The sequence below is a fragment of the Carlito syrichta genome, unplaced genomic scaffold, assembly GCF_000164805.1.
Source record: "Carlito syrichta isolate Samal-C Ts95f unplaced genomic scaffold, Tarsius_syrichta-2.0.1 Scaffold310630, whole genome shotgun sequence".
Taxonomy (NCBI): Eukaryota; Metazoa; Chordata; class Mammalia; order Primates; family Tarsiidae; genus Carlito; species Carlito syrichta.
In genome coordinates, this window is record NW_007254726.1 from 73,530 (window position 1) to 80,088 (window position 6,559).

Below are 6,559 nucleotides of genomic sequence, written 5' to 3' on the forward strand. Positions count from 1 at the left end.
AATAGGCACAATTTATGACCCCCGTGATAGTTGAAAGTATCAAGTTCAAGATTCCTTATTTATACACTCTGTTAGCCATTCAAGACCATGTCACTTTTTAATTTGCTTAACATTAGGATCATTATTTTATTGTGCAAATTTCAGTTATTTTCTGGTATTTTTTATCTTTCTTTTTGGTGTTAAAAAATCATACTATTTTGGCAGCATATCCTCAAAATTATCAACATTTTAGAAACCTTTGACCAACAGTTATAAGCAGGTTGTGTATCTTTTGTACTATTGATTATGTAAATATCTGGTAGCAATTTTTTTCTTCATTATAAATGGAGTACTAATTTGGTTAATATTGATAACTGACACAAGATCCTATGTCCATATATATGTGTGTGTACATATATATACATATATAATATCCTCTCTCTCTCTCTCTCTCTCTTTCAGAGAGGAGGGTCTCCCCATGATGTCTGGGCTAGACTTGAACTCCTGGGCTTAAGCGATCCTCCTGCCTTAGCCTCTCAAGTAGCTGGAACTACAGGTGTGCACCACACAACCTGGCTTCTCTTCTTCACATAAAAAATGCAATCTATAGATGCATGAGGAAGAGATAAATTTGCAGGTTTAACTTTAAAAGACCCATGGGCAATCAGGTACATTACCCCCTCTCTCCTCCCCCCAAAAAGAGTGAGTTTGTATTTCCTTCACCATGCATTGAAACTACTAATTGAAGATCACTTTAAATTAAATTTGGATTTGGGTTTTTTGGGCCCACAAGTATTGTGAATCCAAAACTGGAAAGAATGACTCCTACTTCTGCTCAAAACTCTTTCTGTGTATTGTCTGACTTCAGATTCCCATGCTCACTTTTTACCTCTGTATGTCATTTTAGTTAAATGTAGCTCTTACAAGTAGCTAATAAGTGTTCTTTGTCTTTGATAGGAAAGTTTAGCTAATCATAATTATGATCATAATATATTTAAACTTTTTTCTGACATCTTGTGTTATATTTTCTATTCTTCACATTTTCAAATGCCATTTTTAAAAACTTTTCTGACTTTAATTTTGTAACATCTTTCTAATTAATTGCAAATCCTATAGCTTATTTCTATTACTGTGTTAGTTATTTTTAAATTTGTAACAAAATAAATATTTTGATCCATTTATTCATGAATGTCAAGAAAAAAGCATTTGACTTTTGATAGACTGCAATTTATTATATTGTAGTTCCTCTGTTTTATAAACTCTTTTTTAGTAATTATATTAAATTTTGGATTGCAGCCTCAATAATTATTTAGAGTTATATGGCATTTTTCTGCTCTCTTTGCTTATCACTGTTTCCTGAATTCAAAACTTTCTTCTTACTTGGTTCATAGTTATCTTTTTTTTGATAATATATCCTCAAGTCAATTTTATGAATACCATCACTAGCTAAACATAGCTATGGAAATACAACCATGCTAAAATCTTAGCTATAAACCATAAGCTCTTAATGTTGGTCTGTGCTCACACTACATTTCCATAGTCTGTTTACTTTCCTATTCTTCTATATCTATGCTGTCCAATAAGGTGACCATCTTCCTTATGTGGGTATTGCTATTTCAATTTAAGTTTAATTAAAATAAAATAAAATAAAATGTTGTTCCTCAAATGCATTAGCCATATTTCAAGTGCCCAATTACCATATGGCAAAGTAATAGCCTCCCAAGGATGTTTACATCGTAATCCCTGAAACTGGTATTATGTTACCTTGCATGGCACAAGGGACTTCATATATGTGATTACAGTTAATGAAATGATTATCCTATATTATCCACATGGGCCCAATATAATCACAAGAGTCCTTAAGGTGGAAGAGAAAGACAGAAGAAATGACCAGAATAGTGAGTTATGGAAACACAACAAGCCTTATTGGCTTTGTAGATGCAGAACGGAAACCACGAATCAAGGAATCTAGAACTAGATCAGACAAAGAAAGGGGTTCTCTTCCAGAGCCTCCAGGAAGGAATATACCCATGTTGACATCTTGATTTTAGTCCAATGAAGTCACATTGAACTGGTAACCTACAGAACTCTAAGCTAATACATTTACATTGTTTAAACCAATAAGTGTGAGATATTTTGTTGTTGTAGAAATAGAAAATTAATGCAACTACTGTATCAAATAGTGTAGATAGAAAACATTTTTTATCACTGCAAAAAGTTCTATTGGATAGTACTGATCTTCTATTGAACAGCATTGATAAGATTGCAAAGAATTGAAGGTGTGGTAAATAGAGTCCTTATTCACTTTTGGTAATCTTTTTTAAAATATATATATAAGCTCACTTTCTGGGATGATCTCATTTAGTCTCATAACTTTGAATAGACAACTATAAAAGCTGTTGATTCCTAAATGTATATCTCTAGTTTGAACTTCTCTTCTGAATTCTGACCATATATCTGATAATTTGGCAACTTCAATTAGACATGTAATAACCATCTTAAATATAGTGTCCAAAACTGAACTCCTGATCTTCTCCACTGTATGCTTGCTTTACCTAAAACTTTTTCATCTCTGTTAACAGTAATTATACCGTATTTAATTTCACACATGCAACCCAAGAGTCATCTTTAACTTCTTGTTTCTCTCATGACACTCATACAACATGCAACCTATATCAAAAATCTTTTTGACTATGAAAAGGAGGCATAGGGCAAGGAAAAGGGGCAGGTACATGAACTACCAAGCTCTCTCCATGTTTACCACATTTTCAGCTTCCCCACTGATGTGTTCACCAACCCAAAACTCTTTTATACCCATAGTTAAAGGGTTGCTATGTAGGTCTTATGTGTAGACATGATATTGATTAAGCCATTATCCACTGGTGATTGAATTCAATCTCTAGCCTCTCTTCCTTCCCTGAAGGTCATAAAGTGGGGTTGAGAGTTCCAACTCTCAAGTCATGCCATCATAATCTTTCTGGTGACCAACCTCCATCTTAAAACTTCCAAGGTCTTTAAAATCTATATGCTGAAAAACAGGAATTACTTGCTTTTTATTTCATTACCTTCTACCTATGAAATATATTCTGAAACTAATGATGTCTTGTCACTTTCATTGCTATCACCTTGTTCTAAGCCATCATCATCTTTACTTTAAATTATTGTAATAGCCCACTCAGTCACAGTCCAGTAGAATGACAGAACCCAACCAGATAATTTACACAAAAATGTTAAATATCAGAAAGAGCAAGCATAAGAGTTAGGATAATCTAGACAACAGGTTAATATAGGCAGCTGCTGACCCTAGAGGTTATTATTGGAAGCCAAAGCCAAGATCACCCAATATAAATGTAGACAACAGTGACGTGCCCAGGAGGAACTAGCCCTGGAGCATATGCATCAGCAAATAGAGAGTGGGAGCCGTACCCTAGCTTCTCCCTTCTGGGTGGCTTTAACTTTATGACAGGCTTCTCCTTGACCAAATTTAGTGTGAAACCAATTAGCAAAGGAGCCTGGGAAACATAATTTGTGGGGATTCGACAACTAATAAATAGATCTGTCCCAAGGAAGGGCAAGGAATTAATTTGGGAGAAAACAACAAACTTTATAAGTTGTCCCCTATCTTCCATGATAGCTGTCTACTGTCTATCCAGCACCACTCCCAAGTACATACACAGTCTGCTCCAACAGAGCAGGTAAGCTGAGTTTTTATAACTAAACATAAGTAAGTTCACTCTACTGCCCCAATTCCTAGAATTATTTGTTGTCCTGCAGAGCCAAAGTCAAGATCATCACAATGGCCTACAACATCTATGTGATCTATCGCTCATTATGCCTCTTTGACCTAATCTGCTTCTTTTTTCCAAAATAAATTTTCTCCAGCCACAGTGACCAGCTTGCTGTTTCCAGAAGACACCAAGAACTCTCCTAACTCTGGATTTTTCCCCTGCTGTTATTCTCTTCCCCTAATATCTGCTTGGTTTAAACCCTCACCTGCTTCAAGCCGGGCTCAAATATCATGTTATCAAGTTGAAGAATGATTCTTGAACATTACACAATGTGTGAGAACAGTCAACAAAAGCTGCCTGTAAAAGAACTGAATAGGGAAATATATTTAGTGTCCACTGCTTTTACTGATTCTGTTGTTTTCTTTATTAAACGATAACACATCATTGTTGTCTTCTTCTATGATTTGATATCTAATGAAAAACTTACACTATTATCAAAGTGATAACTGTAAAAATATTTGAATAACTAGAAATGGAAATGCAGATGACACCTCAGAACGTTTCTGTCATTGATGTTGTTCAATACAATTCATTTCATGGTTCAGTTCAGCACAATGTCCTGCTTGAACGAAATAATAAAGAGGAGAATGCAGTAGATTAAAGCAACAGTTGAGTTATTATACCAAAAATAAGTGCTATGTGAATGAATCATAAACTTGACAGATTTCTGCATGAAGAAGCTAATTTAGTAGAACTGTCATGATCAGATCATCTATATGCCTCTCTCTTGTATTTTTTTGTTTCAAGAAAAATTTTATTAAATGTTAACTGAGGCATAGAGTTTAATGCCACTATATTTTGAAAATATGTTTTTCTTAATAAACCAATAACAACAAAATAGCACATGATTTAAAAGTGAAATCTACTAACAAAGCCGAAACCAGTGTGTATACACTTCTCTGCCTCATACTTGTCTCACACTACACAAGTAATCTCTTACCTGAATAGGATATTAGCTAAGTTATTTCTCTTAACCAAGATATGTTTGTTCAGTGTTGGCATGCAATCAATTTTTTTGGCCAATGATACGTGTGGTACATTACAAAAATGGCTAAAATTCTCACTCCTTTCTTTAGCCGTGTCCTTTTCAATTGATTTTTCTACTTTCCCCATCAAGAGGTGGAGTTTATTTCTTCACCTCTGTGTCTAGACTGCCCTGGTAAATAGAAAGTGGTAGAAGTGACAATGTGCTTTTCCCAAGCCTATCTCTCAAGAGTCTTCCATTTAACACTGTTTCAGAACTCTGCCACCACCATGTGTACAAGTATGGTCTAGCCTGCTTGTGAATGAAATACCACATGGGGAGGAGAGAAGCTGTGCCAGCTGGCCCAGCAGCAGATCCTACACACCTGATTAGCCCAGAAAAAAAAACACTCAGATAAACTCAGTTCAAATTACCAATCTGTAGATATGCAAGCTAAATAAACAGTTGCTTAAAGTCACTATGCTTGGAGTTGATTGTTACATGGCAACTGTGTAGTAGCTTCTATCTTTGTTAGCAAATTTAAAAAAAGTTACTGATTTCATCTTGAATTACAGCTTGAGTTTTAGCTGGAATAAGCAGTAGGCCCTTTAGAGACAGCAGATTAGATGAAATAACTGGCTTGTTTGTCTCCTTTGTGTCTCCTCACTAGACCACCGTTCTAGGTACAGGTGAACAGCACCTGAACAATAAGTAGCAGGATGGCAAGTCCATCCCCTTTAAAGCCATGAAGCTTTCAGAGTAGAGTGGGCATTGCCAAAGCTGATCAGATAGCTAACAGAAAAACTCCACATTTAATTACTGTCTTATAAATTTATTGCTTTGATTGCCAACTTTTTTTTATTAGATCACCTCTTTGTGGGAGAGAGGGTTAAAACCCTCACAGCACTAAATTGGCCCACACAAACTGTAGAAGAAAGAATCCATAATTCAAACACAGGGCTAGAATCAATTATCCATAGTTAGTAGGAAGAGAAGTCCCTTCAACACAGCATTCAGACTGGAAAACAATTGTTACTATAGCTACAACTTTGGAAAATGTAGGAGATACCTTCCAGATGAATTCTGAAAACAAATGGACTGTGCCAATTCAAATCTCACAGAAACAACCAGAATAAAACATATTTACATCTAATGAAATTTATTTATCATATGAATGTAAGAAATAGTGTGAAAAAATGATAAAAGTTGTAAAAAGGGAGAATACAAAAGGAAATCATCTATCCAAGCATCTCCCATTGTGTTTGTAAAGTCACCCAAAATACCTTCCCTACACTGACTAAAGTCTTCATTTCACATGTGTCCCCATGCCACATAATTTCAACTATACAAAATGATTCAGGAAATTAAATATCTAATTTATCAAGTAACTCATATTTATGTATCATTTATTTATTAAGAATATTTAATATGTCAGGTTGTGTAAAGGATTCTGAAATGAGTAAGCCATGGACATGGTGTTACACAATGTATGGGAGATGTTTACAAAGAAACTCTTTAATATAGCAAATAAAAGGTAGAAAATAGTAAAAAAAAAAAAGTCATTAATTGAAAGTGGAGATAATTTCAGGTTATCTTTAAAAAAAGTCCTTAAAGGAATAACCATTTGAATCAGACCCTGAAGGACAGGTAGAATTTTTTTTTTTTTTTTTTAAGTTGGAGTCTCGCTCTGTCACCCAGACTGGGGTGCAGTGGCCGCTCCCGGCCACCGCAACCTCGACCTGCTGGGCTCCAGCGATCCTTCCACCTCAGCCTTCCGAGTAGCTGTAATTATAGGCATGCGCTACCACACCCGGCTAATTTTTGGTTT

The 6,559-nt window shown here is 35.2% G+C and overlaps 1 long non-coding RNA gene across 1 annotated transcript; it reads left to right on the forward strand.

Annotated features, from left to right (window-relative positions):
- Window positions 1-447: 447 nt before the first annotated feature.
- LOC110596569 lies at window positions 448-5,535 on the forward strand. The gene is made up of 2 exons (XR_002482558.1): window positions 448-647; window positions 3,862-5,535. It is a non-coding gene; the product is annotated as an uncharacterized LOC110596569 (long non-coding RNA).
- The last annotated feature ends 1,024 nt before the right edge of the window (window positions 5,536-6,559 follow it).